This window comes from Mastigoproctus giganteus, chromosome 9, assembly GCF_048544385.1.
Source record: "Mastigoproctus giganteus isolate SK-2022 chromosome 9, ASM4854438v1, whole genome shotgun sequence".
Taxonomy (NCBI): domain Eukaryota; kingdom Metazoa; phylum Arthropoda; class Arachnida; order Uropygi; family Thelyphonidae; genus Mastigoproctus; species Mastigoproctus giganteus.
The window spans coordinates 79,442,691-79,460,801 of NC_143583.1; the positions used below are offsets into that span (position 1 = coordinate 79,442,691).

The 18,111-nt window shown below is 35.7% G+C and overlaps 1 protein-coding gene across 5 annotated transcripts in view; it reads left to right on the forward strand.

The window, feature by feature from the left end:
- Nucleotides 1-18,111, forward strand: part of LOC150080478 (uncharacterized) — a 354,693-nt gene that overhangs the window by 7,581 nt on the left and 329,001 nt on the right. The window contains exon 1 of one of the 5 annotated variants that reach the window (XM_090381813.1): nt 15,826-15,844. The exons of the other annotated variants lie outside the window; for them this stretch is intronic. The gene's annotated coding sequence lies outside the window, so the exon portion shown is untranslated. Of the gene's footprint in view, nt 1-15,825; nt 15,845-18,111 lie in introns of those variants that run through there. 5 annotated transcript variants of the gene reach the window in all.

Consider the following 18,111-nt stretch of genomic DNA (forward strand, 5'->3'; position numbering starts at 1 on the left):
TGGTTAGACATGTATACTAGTCCTAATGACAATAAATGTCCACGGTATCTACTCATGTTCGCGTACAGAATTTCTGTTGATACTATGAAGGGCATACCGAAGACTATTTAACCACCTAAATAACCAATATTCTTTGCTTAAGAAGTTTTTTGTGTGTATTTCCGGAAACTGATGACCAAATCACCGAAACGTATAAAGCGACCGGGACAACACACTTAACAACGCATTCCTTCACTAGTTTAGCATCATGAACGCCTACTGGTGGGCTTTCTTCTCCTCCATCCAATAGAATTTTTTTTTTTTACTGAAGAAAGCATCAGTAGACGTTGCAAGGTATGTTCACTGCCCATTTTTGTTGTGCAGGCCGAAAAACCCGGAATAATACACTGGAATAACCCTACTCTCTTCGCCTGAGACCGGCTAACTACAGCCCCGATTTAAGAGACCTTCAGAAATTTCTCCAGTCTTCGATGGGATTCGAATGCAGACCTGTCCAAACGAATGACAAGTGATGAAACCACTATGCTATCACTGAGGGCATATGCTATGTAATTTCTTCTCATAATATATTAAATTAGTAATTTTTATATAAAAATGTAGCAATAATTACACTTTAACTCTGTCATGTAACCTTTAGCTTCGGCCGCACTGGTAAGTTTCCATCAGTTTAAATAAACTGATATTAGCAAAAACACCTCGCGCATCGGAGATAAGCATTTTATATAATAAATCTTGTCTCTACTGACAACGCTGAAGGAGCTTTAAAATAAAACGACTAAAAATCTGTAGAATAAAAGCACTAAAAATCCATATAAAAATAAAAGTACTAAAAGCGATAAAACAGTACAAGCACTAAAAGTGATAAATATACACATCGCAAGAATGTCCACATAAAATAGCTTTCGTAGCGATGCGCTCCTTTATCAACTTTAAGAATCCAGAGAATCCGATCGAGAAACCACGTGAAAAAAGCACACCATAAGAGAACACAGCGAGGATCGTAAACGGCGACTATAAAAAAAGTAAGGAAAAGTGGGTTAAAAACGGGGAAGAGGAGGAATAAAAAAGAAAGTAAATTAAAAGAAAAGAAGACATCTTTCAGACTGGGAAAACCGGATGACGTGTGTTAGTCAGAGTATAAGAAGTTGGCCATCGTTTATCATGTTGTAAAATAACCAACTTCATAATAGTGTATGCAGATCCATCTATTACAATTAATTCTGGGACCGCCACGACTATATGGAGCGCTTCTAACCAAGAGTGATGACATGACAGACGGCACCCATATTTGCATATCGATGAAAGATAGCACTTGTTGTTTCCAAAGGTTTTCTCTAGAAGCCTCGTTTTCTGATCATCGCATGCAACGTGTCTGATAACATTATGTATTTGGCACCTCACGTATTATATGGCAGATGCGGGATATTTCTTATAATAATTATAGGAAATACCTGGCCAGGAATGTGCAAATTGTCAGAAATACAATAGATCCAGTAATTTTTTATGCGCACTCATCCTAGTTTATGTGCCCAGACCTAGTGTGATTCAATTTCGCCAGCAGAACAAGTTTAATGCCCTTGTTTTCAATGAAGCACAACATAATTTTTTTTATTCGCAGGGATAATAATGCTTGTGATAATACTTGGTAAATTGTCCTCATTAATAAGAAGCTAGTGGGTCAGCAGGGACTTTTGTCCCTAGGTCTAGATTTTGCTCTGCGGCCACTAAAACCGCCTTACAGAACTGGCTATGGGGAAGAAGCCTCACTTCTCTCCATAGCCAGATACCTGTTCCTCTTTTAAAGAAGCTAGGATCCTAGGTAAATTAACTGATTTATGCAAAATTTGTTGAGAAGAAAATTGGTAAATCTGCACGCTGGAAAATTCATTCAACGAGATTGCCAATTTCTCTACTTTTATGGTTTATGAAAAGTGCAAATCCCGGTTGTTATGGCCACAATAGTATTAAATTTATACAGGTTATTAAATATTTTAGAGAGAAATTATAATTTCCTTTGATTTTCCCGTTCACATCTATTCCGAGACAACCAGCAGTTGCTTTTGTTAGGTTGCTGTTAAACAGGCATTCCATGATTACTGAGAGGACCTCGCTCTTTGTGGATGATATGTGCAATACACTGAACATTGGTCGATTCGGTTGGTGCTCCACCCCATAGCTAATATTACTATGGAAGTAATATTAGTTATGGGGGAAATAAGTTTTAGAATCTATCGGTACCAGTCAGACTCTGACGAAGATTTATGGGCTATGTGTTCGCAGTCATTCCTTGTAGGTTGGAGGTGCTGTTTCTCTAATATCTAAATTCCTTTGGCAGTGGCTCATGCTCTCTCGATTTTGTATGGCCTCCTTCGGTGTCTAGTTCCCGATTATTGATGTCAGTTTCGTAAAAAACTGCACAAATTATAGATAACTTAAAAAAAAAACGGATGTGAAGGATAGTTTCAATGAAGTTTCCAAGGTTAAATCTAGTGTTCCCTTACTGCAACGTGCAGATTTCATCTGTCGAATGATATACTCAGATTGCGGGGTATGTTTTGAGGAGGCTATTGACCAGGGCAGTTTTGTTATGTTCCACAGTTGTGGAATATTATGGAGTGCGCTGTATGTTAATTGCAACCCACATTTCTAATGTTGAGATTTTGTACCACACGCTGGAGTCCTGCGCGAGTCCATTGTATTAGACCTGCACTCGGCCACCTTAGTAACTTGAAACGCACCCGAATCCGACTCGCTGCATCCACCCGTTTCTTCCCCCCTCACAGTTTCCAGCTCTGATTTCAAGTTTCGATTCTCTGCTTTTAAAATGATTTTAGATGATGAGTGCCACAGATTTACAATGGATCATATCGAAAAATACATTGTTTAAAACATTTGTAAACAATACACAAACGTACTTTAAAATGAATATTAGTCAAAAACTTTCCATTAACAATTTTTCTAATTTTAATTACTCAATACAATGAAATAATAATTAAATTAATTATGATAAACTGTAAAAATGCTTCGGTGTAAAAACAGGCATTTTGGGGCATATTTCGTTTATTTTATTGCATATTATCCGATGTATAGTAAAAATAATAACATTTTAATCAGAGTTAATTCGGCAATCGAAAAAGAGTTATCTTATTTTTTATACGATTCACGTCTCACAATGCAATAAGGCCGCCGTAGCCAAGTGGTCAAGTTAAAGGGTACATAAATACACACGTGTTTTGAGTGACTAGGGCTCTAGCCGCGGCTGCTAAATATGGTGCTGTTTCTTGTATTCTCTCTATCTTGTAAACTCCTCTATATTTAGCAAATAATGGTACTTTTAAAAAAAACTAACAAACCGCATTAAACGCACCCGACCCGATTCCGGACTTTACCACACTCATGATTCTCATCATCGCTGTTGGTTAGAAGCTCTCCATATACATGTGCTGGATCACAAAATTAATCGCGACACATGGATCTGCATACTTGGCACTATAAGACCATACGCTTTTATGATGCAGCTATTTTATTTAGTTAGTTAATTAGTAAAAGCATATTACAGGCAGAAAACCCAGTTACAACGTGCAATAGATTATACACATTATTATTATATTGACAGGGATTAAAATGCAATAATATAAATTTTAAAAATTATAGCTCTCGAAAATTTGAAACCTAATTAAATATCGAATGTTTAAATTTTTAGGAATTTTTTTAGGAATAACTCATTTATACAGTTAAGGTAAAGTTGATGTACATGAAACCAAGAGGAAAGCTGCAGCTCTAACTCAAATAAATCTTCAATTGTTTTTCATAGTTTGGGTAAGATGTGAACGGTTCTTATTCGTAATAATCGAGATGATAAAGATGGGTATTAATCGGACTAAATTTACCAATATCTGTTCTAAATTTCAGTAGAAATGTTTTATGAGAACGTATAGAAAAATTAATTCTCTGATAGGAGAGTGCTATTAAAACATTTTCTATGAATAACTTTGTAAACAAATCTTAATCCTTGAGTATATCTTCTGAAGATAAACTTCTCAAAGTGTATCTTCTAAAAACTAGTGGTTTCATTTCATATTTGAACAGATAAGAATGATATTTGTGATTATTATGATAAGTGATAATACCATCTTGCCTTAACGTGTATTTTATGATACGTATTTGAATTTTTTCGAATTTATTTATTAAGTTTGTTTAAGGAACGAGGAAACCAGATTCTTATATTTTGACTAATACACATCATCTGGTTTCCGTCGATTCTGGCAGATATCTTCCTTTCTTTCCTCTTCTTTTTTAATACCACCCTTCCTCCAGCCTTTTACATTTGCCTTTCGTGACTGCATTGGTCTTCTCTTATCCTGTGCTTTTTGTCTTTTATCATTTGCTTTGTTTTATATAAAAAAAAAAGCTGGATTTTCTGTTTCTTTAATATATTTTATATATTTCTTTAATCTATATTAAAATAATGTCATTATATCTCATAAACCTTTATCCCATATTTTTCTACCTCATCACGTCCCCTTCCAAAAAATCAAAGGTCGTAAAATAATCCTTTGTCATTAAACGTTTCACGGAACCTCAATAAGTTCTTGTTGAACTCAGTTTGAAAACCTAGCACATTAAAATTGTTGAACTACAGGCAGAAAAATCACTAAATGGTCTTCCAAGATCCACAGAAATTTCAGGCGTAGGAAAAAGAATTTGGAAACTATTGACGTTGGTGTACGACGCTTGCTCGATGACTCATCAAAGTTAAGTTTAAAACTAGTGTTGCTACATAACAGGAATGTTCCCCCCCCCCCCCACTCCCACCTCTGTTTCCATCGTACGTGCAGTTCATGTGATGGAATCATATGAGAAAGTGTGGAATTGCAATGCGCTCTTAGAACATCTGTGCTGACCGGAAAGTGAAAACTGACCTGAAAATACTTCTCAGTATGCAGTTATGATTTGCCAGGTACTACTGTTTTCTCTGAAAAGAGGAAAGACAGGCAATAAATAATCACCACTCTAGAAAGCGTGGTCACTACGTAACAGTTTGTTTCCAGTTAATTGTATACCTATCTAATTGTAATTTTTTTCCTCCATTCAGCATAAAACTAGATTTAACGAATTTTTTTAAAAACCTACAAGAAATGGCAGCGAATGATTTTTTTATTTAAAAAAAGCAAGCCTCGAGAATCAGTGTAGCAAAGATTAAAGGCACTTTTATGGGTTCGCAATCTTAAGGTGATGAAACGCCGTGCTTGCTGATGATGAAACTTTTGTAGTTGCAACTTCGAATATACTGTACCTGTAAAGAATTAATTGTTTCGTGAGAAATCATAGATCGCAAAATTATGTTGACCTCTTGAAAGGGATGCTTGATGCTTACAAAGTGATGGGGTAAGCTGTGTCAGTAAAAGTGCATTTTCTTCTATCTCCACCTGGAGTTTTTCCCGCCAAACCTCTGAGCTGCCAGCGTTGAACATGGGAAAAGATTCCATCAAGATATATCAGTCATGGGAAAGCGCTAAGGCAGATGGCGCCCTAACATGATAGAAGACAACTGTTGAACTCCATCAGGAAGGTTCCAGATGATGCTTATGAACGTCAATCAAGAGAAGAGAAGAAATTTTATGAATGGTCGTTATTATTTTTATGTACAAAAACTACACCATGGGGGAAAATTACCCATCTATTCGATTGCAGTTTCTCAAAACTGATGGGTAACGTGAAATTTCAAGGTCGTTTTTAAGATTGAAATCTAAAAAATCTAAGTACATATGCTTCTATATGAGAAACAAACAAACTAAAAATTTTTGTCTAATGTCATTTGAAAATAGAGAAATCGAACACTCAAGATCGTATGTCAGAGAAAATATTCTAAACTTTTAAAATATGTTGTGTATGTTAAAATTGTATGTCAATATTAAAAATTTTATAAGTACTGTACTCATCATTTAAAGGCAATAATTTATTTGAAATAGAAAGTGTCTGTGTAAGTGATAGGCAAAGTTTATGGGACTGAATTCTCACGCCCATAAACGGGCATAAGAATTCAGTCCCATAAACTTATTTTATTTACATTTTACGATTTCTCAAAACACAAATGAATTATAATTAACTTACTTGTCTGTTTATCGATTTATCTGTTTAATTAACTTACTTGTCTTGTTTATCTGTTATATCGATTTATCTGTTTTTGTAGTTTTTAAATAAATGTATAAAAATTGAATATGTTTTTCGAACGAGTTCATTTATTAATAAAAACATCGTGCTGTGAAATTCCTTCATCTCATCCACCAGTTTATTGAAATTGGGAAAGTACGAGGACACGCGAACATTTCTTTAAATGCGCCTTTTGTCTTCTATTAATTTTTAATTATTTTTATTGAAAAAATATCTCGCGAAGACACTCGAATTGCATCGATAATACAAAGGTCGTCCGTCTTCCAACATAATATAAAATTCATAAAAGTTTGCTGTAATTGCTGCCACTGCAGTCTTCATTTTTTCTCTAAAGATTAAATGAAATTTTTGTCTATAACCTTCATAAACTGAATTGTAACGGTTAATTGAAGATCTTATTCACACACATTTTGCATATCTTGTATTTAACTAATATTTAAATTTCATTAACTGTATTGTTTTGTAAGTTGAATTCTTAGTTTAATAGTAGTTGTTACAAGATCCACTTCGAACATTTCATCTGAGGATATCCCAACTCAGACAGAAAAGATCGTAAGCGATTCTTCTATACATCAAGAGTACGCCACTTGCATTAGACCAACGTATTCTGAGACCAATCTAGTAGACAATCCTAGGTTAACTGATGATTGTCTTTTGTCTGCGAGATGTAAGGAGTACTGATCTAAAACTAAAACTTGATGCATTGCTAGGTGAAATTGAAGAAGCTAGTCGAGGCCGGAGAGACAAATAAAATTGGAAACTCGTCACGGATTCAAGTATGTGACCTACCAGGTAATGCACTCTGGATTCGGACCCTAAGAGAAAGAGAATCATTGAAGTGCAGACTGCTTTGATTCAATGGACTTAGTTTTATAGAAGTTGGGAGAGGGGATTCTATTGTCAGGGAAAGGGTAGCATTTTCTGTAACAAGGATAGGTGGACTAGAACATGGGTATGTCTGCCAGGAGCGAAAACTGATGACTTGATACCAACGAGTGGTCAGTTTTTAAGAGAAGGAAAAATAAAGAGGATATTATACTGCATAACAACTAAATATTTTTTTTCAATACAATAATGTGGACTTTCTTTATTTTTAATGCAGATTTTCGATGTGCAGCACTTTTCTGTCACTTTCAGTACTCAAGCTATTTTAGTTTAAGTACTTAGATTTTGGTCTATCTCTTCATTTTTGTTAAACTTCTAATTGGGAAGTTCTGAAGTCAGGAATTTTCTAGATTTTTGTTGCAGTGATCAGTTTCTAGACTATTCTGCATCTCTGCATGTCAGACGGAATGTATAAAGCAATCCTCCCAGACAGGTCAATTAGTCGGAGTTATGAGTTAACGGTTTTATAGTTTTTGGTATAAATTGCATTTGAATTTACTTTTAAGATGTCAGATCAATCAAATCTCACAAACAGCCTCTAATTCATCCTCTACTAAAGAAAACAATATTAATTTTATTTTGGCTACAAATTGATCTACAAATGATTAGGACAAGAAGTGAGTTCCTCATATATGTTACACTTTTTGTGCATCGCATCTCAGAGTCTGATTAAAAGAAATGTATCATCGTCATTTGATGTTTTCATGATATGGAGAAAGCGAACCAGTCATGGTGAAAGGCGGAAACTCAATAGACTCTTGCTGCACATTGATCATACAAGCTTCTGTTCATCACAAAAGAAAAGAAAAGCAAACGAAAAAAAATCAGTTCATTATATTTTTACTCAGTTTATTGTAAGTTGAAATTTCATTAAAATTTTCAATAATCGTAACCTTCATTCCTTTCGAAATCTATGGGTGGTAGGTAATATCTAATTTTGACTTTAAGTTTCGGTTGAGGGCGTAAAATGTGCTACATTTTTGGAGGAAAAAAAATCAAAACTTTAAAATTTATTGTCCAGGGATATTATTCATGTGGGAACTAACGACATTAATTGCACATGAACAAACAATTTAGAACCTGAGGCCTTACTGAATGAATTATTTTAACAAAGCTATCCAGTATCTTTCCCATATGTGTCTGCAATTCTGCACAGAGACGATATAAGAAACTGTGTGCTAAGAGCCTCGTGGATCTGAAGACCTGAAGGATTCTGCAAAGCTTCTGGGGGAAAAAAATGTATCAACATGGCTCCCCACTTATAGCTGGAAGGAATGTATTTGAAAACAAAGTTGGTGAAAGAATCTTTATCAATATCATTGATGTGACCTTATGAGTTCAGGGAAACTGAACTCATAAGGTCACATCAAATTGAATGCACAAAAAGTAAACTCAGCATAGATATGAATGTGGAGAAGAGCGGTAAAAAGTAAACGCGTTTATCTGATGTTTCGAATCAAAGTAACGCTTGCACATACCTCAAAAAATTCTTCTGTGCTGCCTCAGAAGAAAAAACCTCTGGTGATGAAAAGATGTACCCATGGCAGTAAAATGAATGAGAAGCTAAAGTAGGAAGTCAAATTACTGAGGAAACGACTGCTAGAAGTGATTGCAAGGGCTGTGTTAGAATGAAAACAAACATGAAAAGGTAGATTCTCGCATGTTTGCACATCAGTACTAAGGAATGCAGTTAACAAGTTATGGATTTTTCACAACTTGGCTGAGTTAGTCGGTCTCAGGTGAGGGCAGCATGGTTTTTCTCTCAGGAACACAAGATATACGACACACAAAAGTAGAAGAGTAAATAATACCGAGAGAAGAGCAGAACCATTTGTATCCCTCTTAATTTATTATTTAAAAATAACAGGAAAACATTGTTTTAACGGATTATTGGAGGGGGGACGGTAAGGTCTATCCGCTAATTCATTTGTTGGTCAATGATGCTCTCCACACTGGTCATGATTCTAGCTTTCAATCAAACTTCTACCAAATTTCAATCAGCTTTCAATCGAATGTGGATCATTCCTGTTTTGCATTTGTCTTAAAAAAATTTCATAAGGAATAAGCATATGGATTGTTATCGGGTGAATACAATGACTAGGCCAGGCCAATTTCAAACAGTGCAGGACAGATCCGAATTTACCATGAAAATATTTACTAAGGAAATCAAGAACGGCATTTCCTTATGTGGTCTTGTTCCATCTGGTAAAAATGCCTCTTGCGTATTAACTCCGATGCCTTGAAGACTCGGAACAAAGTGTTTTTCGAGGGCGGGCTTGCGAATACATTGGAATTGACCATGTTGCTATGACAATCTGCTGAACAGTTTCAGCAAATGAAGAAGTGCACCGCACGGTGCATTTTTATATTAATTTATTTATTCATAAGTTTGTACAAGATTTTCTCCCCGGGCAGAAATTTTGCTAGAAATATTTTCTGTATTATAATAAATATTAACTTATTATACAAATTATTACGCAGCAAAAGTATCATAAAATTAATATATAGTTCATTTTTAGAGAACATGTAATTAAAGAAAGCATGCTCAATGGAAGCAAGTTCAATAAGTTCATCCGATGGATTTTCATCATGTAAATACCAGAGTCATCAGGTAGCCTAGAATCTTTTCTAGATGTAGAAGGATGGATCTTTATGTTTACATTGGATCTTCCATGGCTTCACATGAATATTCTATTCATTTAATGTATAGATGGAAGTACGCTTCACTGGTGACCCAACTGCTATGAACAAGTGTCGCGTTGCCTTTCAAAAATGTCCATTCATTTATCTATGTCACAAAGTTCAGGGACTGTTTCATCCGAAATTTGTAAATAAACATTTTTTGTATTTTATCAAACAATGGTTTGTATTAAACCTTGCGAGAACTCTTTTGAAGGTTTGCCAGGACTATGAGTAATTTCATTCTTGACGCGCGCAATATGTTCAGAGTTTTCCAAACTTTTTAAACAACCTGTTAATTGCTGAACTGCTTGAATATTCTCTGCTATCAAATCTTGATTTAAGTTCGTGCCACACCTCAACAACATTACCAGTTTGATAAAACCTTTTCGCATAAAATGCTCGCTGTTCAGTAGTATATACTCTTATTTTCGCAAGTTCTTACATGATTTTCGGCTAGAGGACACCACGGACTATTAATCAACTGCTGTGCTTTAGGTGTTCCGTGAAGCTAGATTAATTCCTCTAAGTTAAATACTTAAAAAAAAAAAAAAGGCAATCCAAACTGTAGTATTTTTTGAGGTCCATGTAAGTACTCCCAGTAGGCAATCATGTTTAATGCCTTTTGTTGATGTTATGCATAAATTAGATGTTCCTATATGTTATTATCATCTAAAATGAATGGAGAAAAAACAAACAAATCTCTCTACCAATACTCATTAATGAATTAATACTGGTTAAGAGGCTCTTACCAGAATTATTACATATAATAATAATAGCGTCTCCAGTCCTCCGAGTAATGGATACAAACAAAACAAATGGGATTCAGAGCTTTCAGAAAAGGTCTGACGTCAACAAGGAAAATCGATCTTGGGGCCCAAAACAACGTAAATAAAAGAAGGGCGCACTGGACTTTATTCATTAAAAATCTGAAAATGAAAATCATAAAATCCAATGGCTGCTCACTCGCGCAAACTATGAGAGAAGCTCAATGCATCCTTCTTTTTATCATTGGTTTGCTTCAAGTGCAATGTCTGGCGAGTGAAATATTCACCTCTGAAACGAGTCGTTGTTTTTCAATAGCTTCAGTTCAGTTCCATCATTTGCCACGATCACAAAATGAACTTGGAAGAAAACAAAAACTTCGTCTAATAATATTCTTTAGCTTCCGAAAGATCTATGGTCCCATTTCTTTCGCATTAACTTTTCTTTATAATCAAGTATTGTAAAAAATAAGTAAAAAAAAGTGGCGTTCCATCTGTTTACTGCGATACGTCAAGGTTCTTTTCGCCTCAACTTTTTTTTTTCGTTTCCTTATGTTATAAAGAACGATAAGGATTCTTTGCGTGCTCGCTTCCGCTCTCCACAATAGTGAGATATGAAATACCGCGGTCAATACAGTCTTAAGTACACCACGGTAGGGCAGTTATTTTCGTAAGGGATTTTTTCCATCGCTATAAAACAGTTTTCTTGCTCCGTAGATAGGAAATGCTCGTCTTCTGGCAAATTGCAGTGATCCCCAAGGAACGCCTGGAGAATGCTAAACCATATTCCCCCGTCTAAATCACGAAAGGCTTCATGCGTGCAGCGTGAGGATGCTCATCATCACTTGCTAAACTTCCATCTTTCAAGCCTGATTTTTCTAGGTCTTCTCTACAGTTTGGTTATATTTACGGATTCAGATCTCCTGTGGTTATTTTAACCATTTTTCTACCTTTTAGCAAGAAAAGTTCTCACGAAAGAACACACACATACACCTGAATACTTCACAAACTGAAATGTGCTACGCACACTTCCACACTTACATAACTTATTACATCTCGTGAGAGCTGTTCGCTCTTTCTTGAATATAGTATTCAGAGTCCTTACTGACAGTTGTGAGCGTGAAGAGTTTTCGTATAAAAGAAAAGATAAAGTAGAAATGCGTCCATATTACTTTTGCGCCAGAGATTGTGTAGTTTTGCTGTTTGAGAATAAAATAAATAAATAAAATAAAAGAGGGAATGTTATACCTCTTTCGTTCAGTTCCGATTTGAAAGCTCTCCAATGATTCCCTCCTCAACTGCGGAATATGAACCCAGATATATTCGAACCCTGGATAATTAAGAACCTCGAAGATGTGTTTCACATATTTGAAATAGTCATACAGTGATGGGTATGGGTGATAACAAGCAATATTAAACAACGCAGTTCTCCACAGAAAGCAGCGCAATTTATTAGAAATGCAAGACTAAGGAATCTCGTGGTGGTGGCATATACACAATATGAGGATTAATTTCGTCGAAAACTTCAATTTACTTTTAGCTACGTACGTGGATGAGGTTATTAATTCATGTACATTATTTTTATAGAAATATTTCGCGAATTATTAATTATTTAATTAAAATTGTTTCAGAACTGGCATTTGTACGTTGAATAAGCTTAAAGGTGAAAATAAATTACAAGGTCTTGCCTGATAGTAAACGCTTTTGGAAAGTCGTTTTAGAAATAGTAGTTCCTAGTGTTTCTTCCAGTTAAAGAAGCTATCAAAGCCAAATTTGGAGAAATAAAATAGAATTTTCATCTATTTATTTCACCGGTACAAAATATGTTGGTGAAATGAAATTCCTCCAATCGTTGCCGGGAATTGAATCCACATCTCATCAAAACAGTAACAAATGGCGAAACCGCTGTATCACCGGTCTATCAGGCCGATATTCATCCACTACGTTTCAACGACCTTTGCTGGATAGCATTTGCCATTTTTTTCACATTTTTCGATCATAAGCATACTGTGCGTACATTTTATTAAACTGCGCGACCACATTATTGGGACATGGAGGTTTGTATTACATGCAACAGTCTATGCAAAAATAAGCAAATCAAGGAGGCCACATTGTGTGTATAAAGCGCTGTAAAGCCAAATGGGTCAAATAAGTTCATTGGCAATGAGAAAATTCAAATAAGATATGGTTATCAATGCATACTTCGCCAGTGCTACATCAGGCACGCAGACTACACTTTCCGAATGTTCAATGGATAGTATCATTCTGGTCTTTAACGAATGGAGAAACTTCCGTAGGCCGTCTATAATGGAAGGCTGCTATATAAAGTAGAAGAAGATAGGATCACAAGCTCGCAAAAAGATATGAGACAGATGGTTGTCATAAATATCTTCAAGGTGGACTAGTATAACAAGTGAGATAGTCAGGGCTCGGGGTTCAGTCCCATCCAATTTCTAATTTTCAGAAATGATATTGAAGAGGGTATCCAAGGTAAGCTGTCAAAGTTTTATATTAAGACGAGAGGGGTAATTAACAATTCGAGCCAGGCCATGTTGCTTCAAAAAGACGATTGTTCGGTTGCATACATGGTCTGAAAAAATGGCAAATAAAGTTTAATACTTCTAAATGTTAGTTTAATACTTCAAAATGGTTTGGAGAACAGAAATCCTGGAGCCACGTATAAGTTAGAAGAAGAGTTAAAAGTAGTTCAAAACAAAAAAGACTTAGGTGTGAAGATTCAATCTGAAGTGAAATTTTCCATGCCGTGTAAACAGGCTATTAGAAAACCACATGATGTCCTATCAATTATTTATAGGGCATTTGCTAGTTGGGAGAAGGACGTCATTATCCCTCTATACAAGACAATGATTAGACCGTATTTAATGTATTGTATTCAGGTCTGAAGATCCCAACTGAAAAAAGACAACTTCTGCAGAGGGATCAAAGTACAACCAGGGGTTAGTGATAAGTGTAAACCGATGCACATATGAAGGCTTAGGAGGTGTGGATTGAAAAGTTTGACTAGACACATAACAGGGAGTTCTTATTGAAGTGCACAAAGCACTAAGGGGGTTAGTAAACCGAATGAGGAAGGTCTGTCCTCCCTCGTAATTGAGGCAAAATATCAGGGCACAAAAATGTAAAATCTCAGGGAATACCAGAATTTTGGATCTCCTGCAGTTCACCTATGGACAGCAGGTTGTTGAACTCTGGAATCAGTTGCCTCCCAGTGTGGTAGAGAGGCAGTGAATCTAGTTAAGTTCAACGCGAAATTGGGTGGTTACCTTGTGGGAAGGAAGTATTATAATATTCTGTTTTATTTTATTTATTTATTTACTTGGCTTATGCGGAAAAAAAGTCTGCGTCTTTGCATTATTTTGGCTTTATGATACTAAATTGAATAATTAAACCTGCATTTAATTCAGAAATATCACAAAGCATCAGCACCTACAAAGAATACTCAACGGGTATAGGAAACCTTCAGGGAAGCCACCGATCTCAGACATAAACCGAAAAATACGGCTGTCTTGAGGTCAGAAAAGCAAAAGTTGGTTTTCTCGATATATGGACTCTTCCACTGGTGCTGAAAGCCATTTCTTTAAGTACCAACGGAACCATCCTGTTGCGTGCTGACAGTAGTCTCCTGGAAGAGGTTTGTCGGACGTGTTTTCATGCTGTACCCTTGCTCTCCAAATGAAAATGAAACAATCCATCCCGAAAAAATGTGCGCAATACGGTTTGAGGAACTCTTTCACACATTTTGCAGGGACTCATCCTCCTCATTACATTGAGCATCTGTGGGACAATCTCGTCAGCACAATCTTCTGCCCGCATTATCTGAAGGAACTCAGGAATGTATTTATTACGCGAATGTCTAACGTTCCACTTTTCAACATAGTGTTGGCTATGTTCACGATGGAACAGTGATTCGGACTAACAGTGGTCCAGCATGCTATTGACTCATGGTTCCAATAAAGTAACTAGGCAATATACGACTTTCACTTCGCTTAACGCTGCAGTTAGTAAAAATGGGACCACTCCTGATTACTGAATACTAATTTAAACGTTTGGCTGCCATTTTGAAAAATAACTGGTTCCGACAATACCGATAACTTTATTTTGCAGAAACCATAACTACACGTCTTGACATGTACAAGTACCTAAAGAGAAATGCAGGACACTGCATCGATTGTTCTGGAATGCTCCCACTCCAATCTGGAACTGATTCCGGTTTCGTAAAAGGAGATGGAACTATTAGTCATCGTGACATATGACTTTATCCATCTTATTCCCCAAGCCTACACGAAATCCTTGCAGACCAGTTGATTTGTAACAGTGAAGGCGAAGAAGACAACAAAGATGAAAATTCTATCCTTTGAATGACTTGATCAAATTATATTTGTAATTACTTAAACAGTGACTATGCTTGTAGCAAAGAACTGCTGCAGTGTATATGCTATGCAAAAGACTTTTCAGGGGCTCTCGTCGTGAGTAGCACAGTTGGTAGAATCGCCGTTCCCCCCCCCCACCGGCTGGAAAAGACCTGAGTTCGAGTCCTGTAGATGACGGAAGGAGTTTTTATGGGCCATTTTCACAACGAGACTGAGTTAGTCAGTCTGAAGAGAAGGTAGCATGGGTTTTTATTCCAGAAACTCGTGTTTTTCGCCCAGCAAACAGAATATCGACCTCAGAACACACGCAATTTACAGATAATATAATGTATTTATTCACAGGGTAAGACTGATGTTTTCTTTAAATACTTTCCAACAAAGAACTTTTCGAAGTTTTTCATCCTTTGAACGGTCTCTTTAGGAAGTTTATCAATGATACAATGTTTAAAAACAAGTTAAGTTTGTTTTGTACCGCTTGTTGCGGTGACAAATTTAATTAGTGTATGGTACTGATTTTCCAGTACTCATTACTTATGTAAATAAAATGAAAATTTCTCTAAACCATTTTATTGATTTAACGAAACCTATTTCTTTCTTGCAAAGTATGTTGTCACTTTAAGTCGATAAATACGCACATTGCATTCAAATATGGTACGTATGCCATGAAAGAATTTGTTTATTCTCCGCTTCCATTTTTCTGAGATCGGAAAAAAAATAATGCAGTGGAAATATTGTTCTGAACATTGTGTGTGTTCTATTTCCTCTTTCTTCATTCAGACTTTCCTAGCGCTGAAACGCAACAAAACTTAAACGAGCGGCTGTTTTTCATCGCTATAAGTTCAATCATGGCTCATAATTCCTGTCTAAACTTCCGTTGGCTAATGATTCTCTCCTGGGAAGAACTAATGGCTGACTCATTATCAGCAGAGAGAGGACGCTGACAAGTAAGGGGTAATTATTTTCTTCTTTTACTCCTATTATTACGTTCCTTATTTGAAGAACAGGACAGAGTTAAAAGTTTGTTATTTAGTTGTGATAGTTTCTTTTTCTAACAAATTCTCAGATATTTCTGGGTAAGTATGGCAAAAAGACTGGCTAGGTAGCCGTTCTAAAGATGTCTTTAAGCTTATCTGTGCTGAGTGAATGTCAAATCGTGCGGATGTAATTTTTCTATCTATATATTTTTTTATCTTTTTCAGTTAAATTAATTTCATAGTTCCGAAATTGGAAATTTGTAACGGATTCATGCTGATAATGTTCAGCCCTTTCTAATTTTATATCTAATTATTCACAAGAAATACGTTCATAAAGAAGGTGGGAACTGGAAACTAAATTAGAATTTTTATTGCTTTTAGTAAACAACGACTTAAATCGGTGTAATTTTTGCACAGACATTTCATATATGTCTTTCTCTTCGTGTTAATTTCCCTTGCGTGCAATGCTATTACAGTCACAAACAGTGGTTCGTCACTTTATAAGCATTGACCAAGTTGAGAGAAGCTTATTTTGAAAAACCGCCGCATTCTGTGGAGGAAATTTTATACGTGAACATGTGTCAGTGGGGAGCCAGTCATTCAGAGACACCTTCGCTTCAGAAAAGAGTTCGTCTTTCTTTTTCACAAAAACGCTCAGCCCCATATTGGTCACCTTTTGAAGTTCATTTTATTCCCTACTGAATGCTGAGACTGGGCTCAGCAATCAAACCATGGCTTTTACACATGCATGCTTTCTACCCATTGATATTAATTTTAAATAGTCACCAAATATATGCTGTTACGCATAACTTGTTATGGGTACAGCTTATAAGATTAAATGCATATCAAGGATCATGTCGATTCTCATCTCAGAAGAGACCCCTCCTGGAGGATGCGCAAACGAAAGGTTCATTATCAGAGCGGGAACCTTAACCATACACTTCTTAACTCGTTAAAAATAAAAATTCTTCATCGCTGGTCAAAGGCTCATTTGTACACTAATTTGTACACTAATATACAGAAAATTTGTACACTGATATACAGAAAAATAACGTTCACTTCAAATGTTTAAACAATTTCACTAATTTCGTATGCGAACTGCATAATGAGAATGTAATCTCCCACCACAGAAGTTACCAACAACATCTGCGTGAATTATTTAGAATCAAGAAAATTGCGCATTTTAAGAACGCCTTCTGGAAACAAACAGACCGAACTTTGTCAAATATTTAAAACCACGGATGACTTATTTCTTTACAGACAATAAAACATTGTAAAATTATACGATGATTCGTTTAATTCTTTTTAAATGCAGAAATTAATAAATTATCTCTAATGTTAATGACTCTGTATAATTAAATAATTGTAGTAATAACGCGGCTGACTCTTATACGATGAAAGCTTATGTTTAAATTTTCTTCGGCACACATATGCAGAGAGAGAGGAAGGGACCCTCCTTCCCCACATACTTTTTTATGTGCTATAGCTTTTTGATGCATTCTTGCACCGAATTAACTCCATTAACCAATTCTGCCTAGAGAAGAGATAAGCTTTTATAATGACACCAATGAATATCTTTAATTTTTTGAAGTTTCTTAAAGTAATATTTCTGTAGTCGTGCTTACTGTATTTTAAATGTATTATATTATCAAGATCGGTATTCAAGTCCAGTGTTTAGGGTAGTTTTCACTACAGGAGATCCTTTCTTTTAAATAGAATGTTGCAGAATCCTAATTATTAAATTTCATGTCCGAGGAAGCCCAAATAATTAACCCTTTTAAAAGGAATTCTTTCTCCTGGATGTAAAATTAATTGTAAAATAAAAATATAGTGTAAAAAATTATGAAAATTAATACTTTAATTTCTATATTTAATTTACTTTTAAAGTACTGGATTTGTAATGAATTTACGGATAGAGTGAATAATCGAACGGAAATTCGGCGAAAAGGGAAAGTAGATGATCCAATCTCCAAGTATGGGCAGTTTTTCATTAACAAATAGTTCACCGTTTGCTCAGAGAACAATAGTCTCCTGAGAAAAGAGCAATATATTTCTGATCAAGATTGCTCTCTCTTTTTTTTCTTCGTGGGCAAGCGTGCTCTCACAACTTTACATCATCCCCACCCTACACACACACACACAATAAACGTTTCAAGGATTACGCAACATGGTATAAATCGTGCTCCTGGCTACTAAAGTTCAAAATATTGTGTTAAGCAAATAAGCAATGTTCTCTAAGGAGAG